Raw genomic sequence first — 16,845 nt, 5'->3', positions numbered from 1 at the left:
TGCTAAGTCACTTCAGTCGTGTCCGACTCTGTGCGACCCCATAGACCGGCAGCCCATCAGGCTCCAACGTCCCTGGGATTCTCCAGGCAAGAATACTGGAGTGGGTTGCCATTTCCTTCTCCAATGCATGAAAGTGAAAAATGAAAGTGAAGTCGCTCAGTCGTGTCCGACTCTTAGTGACCCCATGGACTGCAGCCTACCAGGCTCCACCATCCATGGGATTTTCCAGGCAAGAATACTGAAGTGAGGTGCCATTGCCTTCTCCGAGCAGAAAGCTTAAAGTGCCCCAAAGTGATGTTTCAGTAAGCCCTCAGAATGTGAAGAGCTGCACATGGAGTTGCTATCAGTGAAGTTCTGCATTCCAAGTAATTTTTTTTACTGTTTATATCGGATGAGGCAGGCAGTTTAAATAAACAGATGATTACAAATATCATCTCAAGATTATTCAACTGGGACATATTTGCTGCTTTGTTTCAAAGGGAAAACAAAATACTTGATTTCAAAGTCTGGGAGGTGCTGGAAATAGGAAAACCTTGATCTAAAAATCATCAGATATTATCTAGATATTTACAAAAAGTACAAAGGCTATTACAGAATTATGAGTGTGGATAAGAAATTCTATTATATTTTGTAATTAACTTATACATTTGTTCTCTTCATGAACTTCTTTTCTATATTTTTGTAAAAACATATGGGTTTAATATTGAAAATAAGGATGAAATGGCATACATTTTAACAATAAAATACAAATTTAGCAATATGAAAAAATGATAGATTTTCCTATAGTCACTGAGAGCTACTGAATTAGAAGCTAGAAGGGTTGAAAGTATGCTTTATATTTCTTGTAAGAAAGGAATGCCAATGTTCTGAAATGATTTTGTAAATGGCTATTCCTCCCTGCACAGAGCCCAGGTTCCCAGTCATTCCTGCCTGGATTCCATGCTACTACTTAACATAGCTGACTGAGAATTACTGTAGGATTGGCAGTGAAACAGTAGTGTCAAGTGTCTTCAAATGTTAACCTTGCTTCCTGGGGAAAGTTGCTAGGCAAGAGGAACAAAATAAAAATCTTTGACCATATGATATGAATCTTTTGAAAGAGACCAGGTGAGGGTACCTCAAATGATTGACATGTATTTGATTCAAATCTACTCTAGTACAATTAGCTAAAAGAATAAAACTACATTATTTAGTTTTGGCTTGTGTGTGTGTACGCATGCGTGCACATGTGTGCATATGCGTGTGCCATGAGGACTTCCCAGGTGGCACAGTGGTAAAGAATGAGACACAGAAGACATGGGTTCCAACCCTGGGTAGGGAAGATCACCTGGAGGAGGAAATGGCAGTCCACTCCAGTATTCTTGCCTGGAAAATTTCGTGGACAGAGGAGCCTGGCAGGCTACAGTCCATGGGATTACAAAGAGTCGTACATGACTGAGCACACACGCACATGTGTCATGCTATTATTCAAATGAAAGGGTAAAAACTACACTGTACCAGGAAATAGCAAATATGACAGTATTTTACAGCACAGCATCATAGAAAAATCTGTAAGCAATGCTGTAGAGTGGACAGTAAACTCACTGTATATCACTGTATATCACCCAAAGTGTCCAGGAAACCGCAATTAGAAAGCTGAATTTGGCTTTAAAAACATTCACTCCTTGTTTTAAATGACTTCAATTAGTCTAAGCTATTTTTTAAAATAAATTCTTTTCTTTCTTTAACCCCAAACTAAATTAATTATCACATTAAAATAGAACTACTCCAAAAATTCAGAGTGAATGGAAAGAAATTTAATAAAAACTTAAATACATTTAAAAATAATTTTTAAATGGAATTTTTGTTTTCCTGCTTATTTTTACTATTTACTTTAAATTTTTATACATTTTTTAAAGGTTACTTTTCACTTACAGTTATTACAAACTATTGCCTATATTCTTATGGTTTCCCAGGTGGTGCTAGAGGTAAAGAACCTGCATGCCAATGCAGGAGACGTAAGAGACATGGGTTCGAACCTTGTCTTGGAAAGATCCCCTGGAGAAGGGAATGGCAACCCACTCCAGAATTCTTGCCTAGAGAATCCCATGGGCAGAGGCGCCTGGTGGGCCACAGCCCATGGAGTCACAAAGAGCTGGCCATGAGCGAACATGTGCATTGGGTGCAGCCTTGGTGTTGTACAACACATCCTTGAGCCTACTTTAGACCCAATAATTTGTATCTCCCTTTCCCTCAGCCCTGTATGGCCGCTCTCCTCCCCTTACTGATAACCACTTGTTTGTTCTCTGTATCTGTGGGTCTGCTTCTTTTTTGTTATATACACTAGTTTCATGTATCATACAGAAATAAATTGAATTAAAACTTTCAAATAGTTCACAAAATCTAAATATTAATGTTACAGATGGGCCCTAGCTTTAACTTGACCAAAGTAACAAAATATTGTAACATCTGTGACACTATCTTATTGAATCAAACTTGTGTCCCCTCCCTCTGGTTTAGTAAAGCCAATCTACTCTCTCTGGGTTGTGGTGAAGGAAAGAGCAATGTTTACTGTAGGCACCAGACAAGGACTGCCAGTGCTGTTGCTCAAAAAACCCAGAACTCCTGTCTGATGTCTACAATAATCATTGCATTTTCCCTTACTACAACCAAGCGTCAGTAGACTGGCTTTACTGTCCAAGGGTGAGGGGACCCAAGTTTTGCTTTGGTAATTCAGTTCAGTTTAGTCGCTCAGTCGTGTCTGACTCTTTGCGACCCCATGAATCGCAGCACACCAGGCCTCCCTGTCCATCACCAACTCCCGGAGTTCACTCAGACTCACGTCCATCGAGTCAGTGATGCCATCCAGCCATCTCATCCTCTGTCGTCCGCTTCTCCTCCTGCCCCCAATCCCTCCCAGCATCAGAGTCTTTTCCAATGAGTCAACTCTTCGCATGAGGTGGCCAAAGTACTGGAGTTTCAGCTTTAGCATCATTCCTTCCAAAGAAATCCCAGGGCTGATCTGCTTCAGAGTGGACTGGTTGGATCTCCTGGCAGTCCAAGGGACTCTCAAGAGTCTTCTCCAAAACAATCACCCCAGCCTAGTACAATTTAAGATGGCTAAAAAGTGAAACTATGTTCCACATTTCTTTGTAAATGTGGTAAACCAGTATTACTTATATTTATAACTAATGAAAGAAGTATGTGACAGCCTGTCAATGGTTTTAGTGTATTAGAACTATAAAAGCACAAAACTTCAGAGCTGGAAGGAATTTAGTCACCTTGACAATGACTAGTTAAATAAGGTATGGATATTGGCTCCAAAGCAAGATCTGTGAGTTATCGCTAGATATAAGGGGTTTGTAAGATTTCCTGGATCCATCAAGATCATTTCTTTGTTTTAGATTTTCTTGTTCCAAATTCATTATTCATACTTATTCATTTTTGCATAATCCTCTAGTCACTAGATTAAAGTTTTACTCATGGCCAAACTTAATCGAATTGAACCTTAGAAGACTCTTCATTTGAGCCCTTATGCCTACTGTTTAAGTCAGCACTCAAATTGACCAAACCTGTAAGGACATGACCTTTCAGCATTTTGCTATTAAATTTCTGTAAAGACTGTAAGGTTCCTTTATCAAAGACACTGCTTATCTAGGCCTTCGGTACAAATCCTGTCTATAAATAAATTAAAGGTTGGAATTTGTAAAACGAAAAAAGCTCTCTGAAGCCAGATACTCTTCTTTTGGGGAAAAGTTGAAGTCTCAGTTACAGCCTGTAAAGCGTACTAACCCGGATCTCCCTCTAGAGGGAGACATAGTCCAGCTTTTATACCAATTGCTGCCTCTCATCTTTTATTGCCTCTTTTTCTACAAGACCGCAGTTTGCTCTCAGAAGCAGGTGCGGCTGCTGAACAGAGGTGGCTATTGGGAAGAGAGATCGAGGGAGGCGACACCGCCTAGTCCTGCCCTCGTATTTTCTAGCTTAACTCAACCTGGAGTGTTGGCACCTGTTTTCTCCCTGCGTTCTCCTTGCACCACACAGGGAAGCCAGTCATTCCGAACTCCCTGGACTTCCAGGCTGGGTGGAATAAGGGGTCTGGGTGGAACAGGGGATTCTGTCCTCTACGGTGACTTTCTAAAAGGTACCCACTAGCGTGTTTTTGACAGTGCAGCACCTAGGGTGCGAGGCGGAGAGGAGGCTTCGGTTACTAAACCGCTTCTTTTTATTCTGGGGATCTGATTTGTTTTCTCCGCGTTCTCCCCCGCCTCATCTCTCTCCCGTTCTTTAGCGAATTGACAAAGACAGCACCTGCTGGCTGGTGTTCGATGTTGGAGCTCGCACCTTCTCGGTGGTGACGGTGCCAGCGTACTGGGGACGGGGGACAGCGGCGATTTCCCCTCCATCCAGCCCATGATGCATAGAGGAGCAGCGGCTGGGCTGCGTGGGGCTCTGCCCGCAGCACTTCGAGGCGGGATTGAGGGGCTGCAGCTGGCTATGAGTTGCTGTTAAGTGGACTTGGCGCCAAGTCTCGGAACCGGCATCAGCTGAGACCTATCTGCTAAAAGCCGGAACACAAGCGCCTGCCTGCACTGAGCAACTCCAGCGTCTTGAGGGCGGAGGACAGCGAGCTCGGCGCCTCTTCTCCGTCCTATCCCGAACCTCCCCTGCCACTCTCGCACGTCGGAGACCCAGGACCTGAGAGCCAGGGAACTGGAGAAGTACGCGGCGGAGGCTGCTTTCCTGAAGGTGAACTGTTCCATCCAATTGCCTTTCCCCAGAGAGCAAAAGGGAGGGCGGGAGAGAGTGAACTGAGGATGTGTGCGTGTGTATCTGTGTGAGACGACGTGCAGCGGGAGGAAAAGTCGTTACTCGGCGTTTTAAAAGCAAACAAATCAGAGATGGATAAGAGCGGCGATTGCTGCGAGACCGCCTTGATTCTCGCAGTGTGAGGAGCTGAGCGCACCGCGCGCATCCGGCGAGGACAGCGGGCGACCGCGGGCGCTGTCGAGGGCTGAGGACTTTGGCTTCTCCCCTAGCCCACAAATCTTTTGATTACTTTGACTCGTGAACAACGAGAGGAGGAAAGAGACGAGGCTCCCGCACGTCACCTTCCATCCACTTTAAGGGGATTCCAGTTTGGATGTCAAGAGATTCCTGAACCCTCTTTGCTATCGGAGGAGGAAACACACGCGCGCGCGCACACATACACACACGCACGCTCGGGGCCACACTCACACGCCCTCCACTAGCACACACCTCCAGACTTCGGTTCCCTATGCCCCAGAACGGTAACGGCGGATTGGCATCTTGGAAGCGATGCGAGAGCGATAAGGCTGGCGCGGGTCCGCGGAAGCTGCAGGAGCATCGCTAGGTGTTGCCGCCACCAGGAAGCCGGGCTGCAGGTAGGTGCCGGCCGCGCCTCCCGCCGGCGCTGGGGACTCGCGCGGCAGCCGGAGGACCTGGGGGTCGGGGGCTGTAGGGAGCTCGCCGGGGGACAGCTAGGGGGTGATAGCAGATGCTAATTGGGAGGCCCGGGTAGGGGCGGGAGTAGAGGAACGCCGAGGGGGTCAGAGCAAGCGAAGGAGGTTCCGAGAGCCTTGCCCTTCCTCTTTTCTCTCTCTTCTCTGCCCCATTTCTCCTAACACAGAGAGCCACCCGGCCGAGGACTGAAGTGGGTGTTAATTCTATCCCTCTACCTAACCAATCTCGGTTGGTAATCATTTTGGACTCCTAATAAGAAGCTGGGGGTCGTGTATAAGGGACCCTGACATCAATAGCGTTTCAGGTCGTCTTTCTGAAATCCCCACTTTCTGTCTACTTCTGATTATTTCTCGGGCCTGTCTGCAGAAGGTGGGTGTTTCAATGAGGCGATTGCTTTCTCCACCTCTGACTGTTTTCATAAAGAATCATCTGGATAAGTTCTGGCGCCGTGTCTCCGTAAAGGCTTTACTTAGATTTGGTAGCAGACGCTTTACTACTGAGATAAAGATCTAGTAAAGGATACTACGGGAGAGGTTTAGGACAAGGATCATTTTAGGAATAGCATTCAGAAAACAAAACAAAACACAGCTTCGAGAAACTAACGCTTTTTCATTTGTTTCCGGGTGGATGTCCCCACAATCTTGCTAATACTACACGGTTTTTCTGACCCACTGCTTGCCTGGCCCTTCCCTCTTCTATTCCAGAAGGCCAGATTCCACCAAGAAGTGTTTTCTTTTAGGCCACTGTCAGTGGGGAACGTGTTATTTCCAGAAACTGCCTTTGCAAAGGAAAGTTTGAGGTCCATCGCCCTCTTTCCCCTAGAACTGCAGGCTGAGCTATCCAGTCTCCACATAAAGAGGACGAACTGTCGGTGCTCGAGAGCCCTGAGTAGATGCGAAGCTTCCCGAGTCAGTGGGTCAGTACTCCGCTTCCTGAGCAAATGTTAAACAATTGGCTGGAGCATGTGGAATCACAGGTGTGGTCACTACAGTAACTAGCTAGCCTCTCTTCACCTGGTGCTGGGTGAGTTGGGCTTGTGGCCATAAGACAGAAAATAATCTTTTTGAGAGTGTTAAATACCGTCTTGAATTTTGCAAGCTCTGTTCTTGAAAAAACAAAGCCAAACCTGTATGCAACCTTTGCTCTGAAAAATAACCCCAAAGCAGCCAGTGTATAAGGGTCTTTTACTCATGACAGGATGAATTTTAATGACTATTGACTGCATGATAATTATCTGATTCCTGTCTTCCCCAGCTAGATTGTTTGAGACATCAGCATTCAGACTGTTATCAATTAACACTTTAAAACTGATCTATTAGGCAGTGTAAGTTAAGACAAATGAGTAATTAATTTAAGATTTCTGTGTAAAGTGCTAAATGGCAATAACTAGCAGAGGAGACTGAAAGCACTTCTAAACCCTTTAAAAACCAGGCATTAAGATTGTTTGTATTTATTCCAGCCTTCCCATGTTTGCACATGTACTCTCAGACTGGTGAATCTTTTACAGTTTCAAATCTCACACCTAAGATTATTAAAAATGACTGGACACATTTAATCTTCTCTCTCCCTACTTTGTCCTGTTTTGGATCACCTCCTGGGTCAGTTGTTTGCATATTGACCTTTGTAGAATCCTAATTTTTAAAGTCTTCAGTAGCCATTGAAAGGCCATTACTAACCACACTGGAGTTTATTTTATTTTCATTTTCTTAACTTCCAGTGAAAAAAATTGGGTTACATTATTTATAGATATAATACTATGAGAACAGTGTTACACTGCCAACTGACTTCTTAGATACTTTTAAGAGGCAGAACACAGTATGTTGCTTTTTTCAAGTTAGGTTTTCTTTTTTTTTTTGAGACTGGAATCTTGATTCTTGCCTTTAACATAGTTTTATAGTTTAGGGTGCTTGAACTTACATATTTATACATAGTGCTATGATGTACGTCTCTTAAGGAAGAACCAAAAAACTTGGCATAAAAGCAAACACCTATAGCGCTACAAGTTGTGCTAAAAAGGAACCTAAGGTTACTGAGCTAATGTGATTTTGAAGCTGCAAAGTATTAGCTATTTTAAGTGACAGATTGGAGAGTGAAGATTCATTGAGATCCCATGGATCTATGTCAAGAAAGGTACATATTTCTTGAAGACTGCATTATAGTATTTACTAAACACCAAGTTATAAAATGTCATAACACAGCTGTAAAAAGATCTGTTTTTAGACATGGCCACTTTTCCTTTTTAAAAATTTATGAAGTGATGAAACTTAGGGGGTGATAGGTTTTATGGAAGTTATTTTTGTATAGTATCGAAGTTTTAGTTATCCCGGATTCTGTATCTTCAATATAGTATTTTAATTTTGATTCTTTTACCAAGTGTTCTTGAGTATTGAAATGTTGAAAGTGCATTTTAGGGTTGATTTATCACTGATTGCAAGTTATGGATTATCCTATAGAGATAGGCTAATATGTGCTTCTCTAGCATTTTCCAGGCTTTTTTTTTTTTTTTTTTTGAATCATGAGCTCTGATAAAAGGTACTGTCAGATTCTGCCTAAGTTCGGCTGTGGTAGCAAACTGATGCATGTCCCAAACTAAGAATGTTCTAAAGTGTCATCAGTTTATTTCTAATATATTTGAGACGATGAAACAACCAGAGTACAAACAGTTCAGTGCCCCTGCTTTTACTTCTCCAGTATTTTATTAGGGATGCCTCATTAAGTCACATTATTCTGCGACTGTTTTGTTCGTTGAAGATTCAAGTAAAAATAAGGAACTTAATGTGCAATGCAGTTTTGTTTTCTAGGTGAAAAACCATAAGTTGAAGTAAAATAAGCATCTAATGTAGTCCCCTTTGATCTATACCTGACATTTACATATGCAGTTCATCAACCTGTTATTTGTAGGGCTCCATCAAAACAAAGAGAAAGAAACGCATTAACACAGACTGTTTCTAGATATGAAGGCCAAACCAGCAGCATCAATCTCATATCTGGTCCACATACCTGCACAGTATTTCATGAAATATATATTGTTTATGAACCATTGATTTTAATGCCAGGTAATATGGTGAATTTGCCATTTTGTTTGAAAATTCTTTGATTTATTTTGAACTACTTGGAGCACATGGAACTGTACCACTGAAAGAGGAATGTATTCTCACAATGAGTCTTTTTAGAGAACAGTCTTACTTGAGGTTTAGAATGCAGTCTGAAATAAGGGAGAGGGAAAGTCAGGCCCAGCCAACAGCAGCCTAGGAGTTGGTTTTGGTTTTTAAGTTGTCATTGACCACTGGTAATTTTTAGAGAGTCTGATTCTGTTCATTTGGCACAATGAGTCAGTGCCCTTGTCAATGAAATGCAGCCAACAGTTTTTGTCTTCTCATTCTTGACAGAAATTTTAAGAGGAATGGTTAGACGTAATTGGAATGTGAAGAAAAACGGTATTTAAATACTTTTTTCTGGCGATATGACTCTAATCTCGACTTCTATATGTTTATGTATGTACATGCATACACACATCTGCATTTAATGGGACCCGTGTACTGAAGGGGAGAGAAGGCCTTTAAAAAAAGGTCTACATTTTAAAGGCACCTAGTATTTCACTCTTTTACATGATTTGACCTCCAGTGCAACCGCAGCTGTCATTTAACGAGGTTGCTTATAATTGAGCTTGAATCTTTGAGGCACTGTTGCAGGCAGTATTTTTTCTCTTCAGTTCTCTCTTTTGGAGATATTTTTATTCATTAGGCTACAAATGCAAAAAAAATCAGTTTTGTCCTCTATGTAAGGGCTTTTTGGAATGTGTTTATTGACACCATGACTGGCAATCTCAACACATTTTAAACAGTGAATATATCTATATTCTCTTTATTGAATATGTACCTCTGCAGTCCAAACACAAACTGTGCATTACATGAGAGAATGCTATTCTGGTTTCAAATGGTATCTATAAAATTTCCAGAAACATATTGATATTACACTCCAAGTTTGTTAAATTTCCTGAACCCACCTACTTCCAATGTGTGTACTACATGTATGTGTTGCGTTTTACCCTAGACTATAAGTGTAGGCCACTTAGTGATTGGAATTAGTGAAAACTTTATGCAGTTGATTTTTATTAACATTTAAAAAACAGAAGACTTTCAGATTACTTGGGCTTTATATAAGACATGAATATATAAGCTATGAGGAAAGTATTCCATTTTATTCACAATTATCCATATGGGATATATAATATAACTAGGGAATCAGAGCTTATATTCTTTTATTTGATAAAGTCCTTTTAATCACTTCCTTTAGTCTCCTAAATTACTCCATAGCACCTGTAATTATTTTATGATTTACCCTGAATGGACAGTTAGAGAAGTTACATTTCCCTTTCCCCTAGCAATAGCCAAAACATACTTATTCAATTACATTTATATTTATAGTTCTCCTTTTACACAGTAGATTTTGGAAACTTTTTATATATAGAGAGATTGGATAATGTGATAATGCTGCCTTCTTAGCAATTATAGTGGTAGGCTGAATTTAGTACTTTGACAAAATGGGGACAATCAGCCCAACAAGTCTCCTTTGCTCTTTTATCTTCTTGAGCTACATAAAGCTAAGTCTTCATATAAAGCCTGGAGAGTGCAAAGTAGCTTTTGATGAATGCAAGGTTTGTTTTACTAAATATTTTTGAGTTTTTTCCCTGCTATGAACTAGTCACTGTATAATTGCATGCATGTGAATGGGCAACTGTGTTGACCTTTAAAGGTCATGCAAAGATTCTAAGCCTTACCATTTGCAGTGTTAATTGCCTATGGCCTCCTGTTGCTGCATATGGAGCTTTCTGTTGAGTTTAATAATACAGAACAGATTATGGAGCTAGCAGATTATACAGCTCTTTATAAGTGAATTCATGAAGATATCCATGGTAGGCACTGTGACAGAAGATTTTTTGAAAAGCCTATACGTGCTTTAAAGTTAAAATTTTTGAGGAGAATCACCTGGGCTATGAGAAGACAGATTATTTCTGGTGCAAAAAACTGATCATTGAAAATTATTTTTGTGTAAAAACTGTGCTTTGGTTTTATTTGGCTCTGACTGAGTTTTCACTCTCAACATTCTTCTTGGAGATCCGCAAAAGAATTGTACTTAAATATTGGAGAAAACATATGCTTGTCCTTTCCTGCGCTGTTACGATAAAGGCCATCTAGATGAGAAAAGTAAGGTGTGTTATTTGTCCTAGTCGGCATTATCCTGGCTTCATGTTTTTTGACTTTATAGATTGGAGTAAGCAAAGACAGGCAACTACAAAAGGGTTATGTGGTCATAGGAATAGTAATAACAAAATCTCAGTCTAGTAATAGAACACTGAGACTGTTAGAATATGTTCTTCAAGATAACAAGCCCTTTAAATCCCTAGAACCTACGTCTACTCAAATAATAGAGCTTTGTGCATTGATAAAGCCAGTTTGGGACTGCTCAGATCAGTCAAGAATTCAGAAGTGGTCAATTCAGATCATTTGAGGAAAGCAACATATACTTTTAATTTATATTAGTTTATGACAGTTCCAAATTATTTAAGGTAGAAAACCTAATTATTGTTACTATTTCCTTCTTAGTTTAGTTTTACCTTTTCGTAGGGGTATGATGGATGGCATACTCAAATTTGTTGGTGCTGAAGAGTTCAGTAAATTCTTCCTTAGAATGGCCGACAGACATATCAGCAGCAGTGACCTGGTCCTGCTTTGGTTTGTATTTTCTTCAGAAAGTTGGCTTGAATTGAGTGAAACAGTTCTAACTTTAGTTTTCTTTCATGGCATATAAGGAGAAAGGAGGTAGATGATCTACCTTTTGGGCAGGCAATTCAAAGGCCAAGGGTATTGACATCTCAGACTCTGGAAACAGAGGCCCCATTTTAGGCAGCTTTAAGTTCAAGGAAAATTCTAGCCTATTTTTTTTTTTTTTTCCTCTAGCTTTAGGTCCTGAAATGTTATATCACAGTAGTTTCCTGCTAAGAAGCATATTTAGCATTTGTTGCAAACTTCTTTTAGATTGATTGTTGGTGTGTGTATAAATACACCAGAACTGGGTCAAAATTTAGACTTTGCTATTTGAAGATATATTTGCTCATCACATTATTTGTTGAAGGGTTAAAATTCATTGGCTTGCATTTTGGTTAGCAAATAAATTTTATTTTATTTTTTTAATTTTATTTTATTTTTAAACTTTACAAAATTGTATTAGTTTTGCCAAATATCAATGATTTTTATAAAACCTGTGTGGTACCGTGGTGAAAGCTCTGGGAATTCTTTTGTAGCTCTACCAATAAATAACCACATAACCACAAGAAAATCACTTTACTTCTCTGTGCCTCAGTTTCTCAGCAATATATTTTCTTCATTTAAGTTTTCAAGATAATTAAAAATGTATTTTTTTGCTGTGTCCTGACCTATTAAGCTTCATGGTGTGGGAAGTATAATAATGTTGCAGTACATGCCTTTATTTAGAAAGTCAAGAGATGGCTAGCACAGAAAGTTCCTGGAACACCAGTAAATGTTCCAGAAATGCTTTTCAGTAAGCAGTTTGTCAAAGTTCAGTTTTATATGATTGGGATGGTGATGATGTTAATGATTATAATGACAACTAAAGACTATAGATGAAGGGACACAAAATCGAATCAGACTAACTCTTATTCTGTTTATCCATTTTTCCTAATTTGCATGATGCTTTTTTGTTGTGGAACAAGTTGTAACAGGCCTTGAGTCTTTGGTTTGTTGGAGTTACATGTCTCTTCTCTACTGCTGGTTTTCAGAGTCACCGAAAGAAAATGATTTGGTTGATTAACCCAAACAGAACTAGGTAAACAAATGGATAATCTTCATATACCTGTTGATAATTAAACACCTTCATTCAAAAATCTGCATGTGAACTTTTGACAATTTATACTCCTTGGGAAAGTCCATAGATCTATTCAATGTCTTGAATACTCATTAGGTGCTTGGGGGTATTTCAGTAAACAAAGCTACAGAGTTTACCATTTTAGTATAATACTTGACATTTTGAAATGAATCTGGAGGAATGGTTCAACAATGTATTTGTGTTATAGCTGCTTTTACTATTCTTGTTTATAACTGGAGTATAGTTTCAAAAAGAAATAGTTAAAATATCTGAGTTGGAATGAGTTGTGAAGAATAATATCACAGTATATATTTAAGGTGAGGTAATATGTAGTTAAGTGGGTTGATTCTAGGTCAAAGACGGATTTTTAAACCAGTGTAACACAAACAATGGCTCCTTTACCTGTTTTATGTACATGAAAGAAATAAATTCAGATAGGCTGAATGACTTGATCAGTGACGTGATGCTCCCTAGAGACTCTTAAAGGGGTTGCAAATTCAAATGTGCACAGGAGTCTGGCTGGGAATGTGAATCAATGAAGCTGGCCAAATGGAAGATGACAAATGGCAACAGACACTGAGTCTCAGCTACAGTGTTGGGGAGACTGTGGGGAATGGTAGAGATTCTGGCCAACATTCAGAATGGGAGAACTGAACCTTGGCTCCATTTGTTGCCATGCTAGAATGTAGGCCTGGTGTTGCTAGATTTTCTGAATTGTAGAAGAGGACTTAGAAATGTAGAATTTTTAATGCGAAAGTTTTAGATTTATAAATGATGCTATTCAAATTTGAAATACTGGGTGGGCCAACAGACATATCTGCAGGCTGTATGTAGGCCAAGGGCCATGAGTGTGTCATTGTTGAGAGGGATATGTGAAGACAGCTAGCGAGGGAGATACGTGTATGCCTGCCCTTCTGTCGTCTGTAGCCACAATCCTCCAACCCCAATTGCATCTAGAGCCAAGGTGGTTGACAGCAAAAGGGTTAGCTGGAAGAGCTGACTGATCATGATGAGTGGTTCAATCTCACCCCCGGTTTTAGTTTTCTTCTTACTGACTCATTGTACCGTTGATGCTGAACTCATCTTGATGTTGGTGGTACTTTGGAGGGTTTAAGCAATGTGCTGGGAATACAGAAGTTTAAGTGTATGCTAGATATCTGGAATAGCTCTATAGTTCTGTAAAGCATTTCCTTTAGATCAGTGCTTCTTAAAGTTGGAAACATACACTAATCATCTGGGGAAATTTTGCTAAAATGCAGGTTCTGCAGTGGGGCCTGGAGATATTGCATTTCTGATAAGCTCCTGGGTGGAGCTAATGCTGCTGGCACTGGAGTTGCAAGGTTTTAGAGAGTTTCCTCACCTGAATTTCACTCCATGCAAGCAGAAAGGCTCCTACTATTACTTCTCCGACAGGCTTCTCCTTGTAGTAAGCAGCCTAAACTTGGCCACCGACCTCAAACACTTGTCTCAAAGGCTCTTTAAATTGCGCATAGAATTCATAAATGTTATGCTTAGTTTTCTAGTCTTCTATTTAGAGAACATATTTTCCCCCAAAACATGTCAGAAATTGCCTTTTCTTCACATATTAATGAAAATTTCATTTGTTTCCTACAGTTTGAAGAAATGTTTATTTTATAAGTAAGGCATTATCTTAAACACAGATTTAGTCAAGTCAGTTTTAGCTCCTCAAATAATTTTTGTAATTTCAACAGTAACTTCTTTCTTTAAGGTTTAAATGTCACAATTTTGGCCACCTTGTCTGGATTTTTGTTCAATTTAAGTAGTTATTAGGAATATGTGGGAAGAATGAGTTGGAAAAAGATGCTCTTCGTGTTTATTGTGCTTATGACTTTTTTTTTAAATTTAAATTTATTTTAATTAGAGGCTAATTACAATAAAGTGAATCTCTCTCCTTTTCTTTTTTGCTCTGCTAATCAATCCTAAATAGCTTTAAAAAAAAAAGTGATTTCTTTAACATCGAAGGCATAATAACTTATTATGTAGGGTATTTGACTTTTTTATAATTAATATTTTTTTTCTAAACCACTTTTACTAATGCCAGAGGTGTTGTATCTCAAATGTGTAACTCGATTCAACTGAGAGATGACCTAGATCTCATGTTACAAGCCCAGTTCAAAAAAAATTCTGTTGGCAGTTTTATCAATGTCCTGGAAATTTTCAGGTTTTCTTCTTGGTATGTTAATTTCAATCTGAGATTAGATTTAGACATGTCAGAGGGAAGCAGTTTGTTTTCTTTCATGCTGAATGATTAAAATAGTTTGTAATAGTAATGCTATTAAATCTTACTCAATTTCTTTTAAGTGCTTTAGAAGTTTCTATTACATTGAATAGCTTTGCTCATAGCTGAGTAATGATGTGAATTGATTTTACTGAATCTGTTAGACTGTAAGCTCTGTGAGGCAGAACCATAAACATGTTTCTATTAATTCCTGGTGCTTAGCACAGTGTCTGGCATCTAACAGGTACTTAATACATTTAACAGGAAAACGATCAATAGTTCATGTTGATAGAATGTCTTTTTGTATGTTGCTTCAATGTGTGAGGAAGTATTATATGAACTGTCATTTATTCTAATCGTGTTCAGTGTGGCTGTGTGTGTGAGAGAAAGAGGGTTTATTTTGACTTGGAATTTCCATCTCTAACCTGAAAGGTATATTGGCATTAAAAAAATAAATGCATTCTAGTCAAAACATCAAAGACAAAAAACAAAATGAGCATGCTGACTGATATTCCATTCTTTCTACAATTTATTGTAACCTGGAGGTTTAGAGACTATGTGTGCTTATGATTCTGCAGTTGTATAAATTAAATAATATTTGTCAATGTCAAATTTAAGTGTTGTTAATCACATATGGAATATATTTTGATTGCTCTTGTCAGTGACTTGACTCATCATTCATTAGGGAATTTAAAGCCATTTATTCTTATCCACATAATTACCATTTTCATAATTTATCATGAGCCAGATTTCCTTCACTCTTTCGCCTTCAGAAACACTATTGACTGTGATATCATTGTTCTTGGTTTCAGTGATATTGAAAATTACTGGTGTTCTAATTTTAAATGCTATTTTGTACAGATAGTATGCATTCAAGTATTGATTTTATTTTAGTTCTTCTGGGTTAAACAGAGCTTTTAAATGCTTGCCACCATAGATGATTTCACAAAATTAAAATTCTTTGACTGTAATTGAATATGAAGGAAACTCATGTGTATCATAAAAACCAAAAAATTCAACTTAGTTCATTAAAAACTTAAAGTTGGATTGTGTTGTTTTCATTGTAAAAGATTGCATTAAATTGTATATATTAGCATCCCTATATGCTTCAAAGGTGCTCAAAGCCCTTAGACATAATTTCTTCACTCTTTGAAATATAAAACATATTTTTGGAACTTTTTAATTTGAGTCAAAGGACAGGCTTTACACTGACTAGATCTGATTTTTCTTGGTATTGTTCAAAAACATACTTTATAATTAAGATGTAAGGCTATTGAACTAGGGCCATTGTGGAACATATTGAAAAAGATAGATCTATGCTGCTTCCCCAACTCAATCTCAAATATGAGGTTAATGAAAAATTTAAGTACTGTATAGTACTGAAAGATTTTAAAAATCAATAAGTAGAATTAAAGTCAAGCTTAATGTATATTGGTGAATTTTTCCTTGGAGCAAAGTTTCTGTTATATCTCTAGGAAGGCTATTTAAGTTATAGTCATCTTTGTCTGGTATCTTTCCTTGCAGCTGATTACATCTAGTCTTTAAACTCAGGGTTTGTGGCTAATATTTCACTTTGTATTTTGTGAAATTTGCTTTAAGTTCACGGAGTGGATGCTATGGCAGATTGGAGTAAAATGAAAGCAGGAAGCAGACTGAATAGCTGGCAATCAGGGATTAAAAAGGTGGCAGGGTTAGCATTTTACAGAATATAGTGGGGAAAAGGTAATAGATAGGGACCAGATGGAATGAAAGGGAAGAAAAAAGGTCAGAATGGAAGTTTGTTCTAGCTAGAATTTTTATACAAGAAGAAGAGGAAATGACCTTAGAGAGAAGGAAAAAGTTAGACAAAGAATACATCCATTATAATTCTTGGAACAAAGAGGCAAAATGGCAACAAACTAAAATTACAGAGGAGAGAAAGATGTATGGTGCCAAATGAATTTTTCCCTCTTTATCTTGTAAAAATTCTATCTCGGAATAGGAACTTTCTACGAAGGTGTTTTGTTTTGTTTTTCAACCAAACTAAAAGACTGGATTCTAGTTCTGACCTTGCCTCTAGATAGTCAACCCTAAAAAAAAGTTACTGAACATTTTTGTCATCAGTTTTTCCAATGTAAATGAGATGATTGGATTTAATGATTACTTAGATCCCTCTAAACTTTGTAAGTCAAAGATGACCGTAGGTCACCCTTCTGTGCTTCTGTTCTGTCCCCTGAACGTTATCTTAGACCATGCTCTGTCTGCGTCCTTCCTAGACT

The 16,845-nt window shown here is 38.8% G+C and overlaps 1 protein-coding gene across 9 annotated transcripts in view; it reads left to right on the top strand.

Annotated features, from left to right (window-relative positions):
• Nucleotides 1–3,825: 3,825 nt before the first annotated feature.
• The window catches only part of TAFA2 (TAFA chemokine like family member 2), a 586,563-nt gene continuing 573,543 nt past the window's right edge, over nt 3,826–16,845 (top strand). For 3 of the 9 annotated variants that reach the window (XM_045165422.1, XM_045165429.1, XM_045165428.1), the window contains exon 1: nt 3,830–5,384. The gene's annotated coding sequence lies outside the window, so the exon portion shown is untranslated. Of the gene's footprint in view, nt 5,385–6,202; nt 6,440–16,845 lie in introns of all 9 variants that reach the window. The other 6 variants (XM_045165424.1, XM_045165421.1, XM_045165423.1 and 3 more) reach the window with 6 other exon arrangements.

This window comes from Bubalus bubalis, chromosome 4, assembly GCF_019923935.1.
Source record: "Bubalus bubalis isolate 160015118507 breed Murrah chromosome 4, NDDB_SH_1, whole genome shotgun sequence".
In the NCBI taxonomy this organism is placed as follows: domain Eukaryota; kingdom Metazoa; phylum Chordata; class Mammalia; order Artiodactyla; family Bovidae; genus Bubalus; species Bubalus bubalis.
This window is presented reverse-complemented; position numbering and strand designations above follow the sequence as displayed.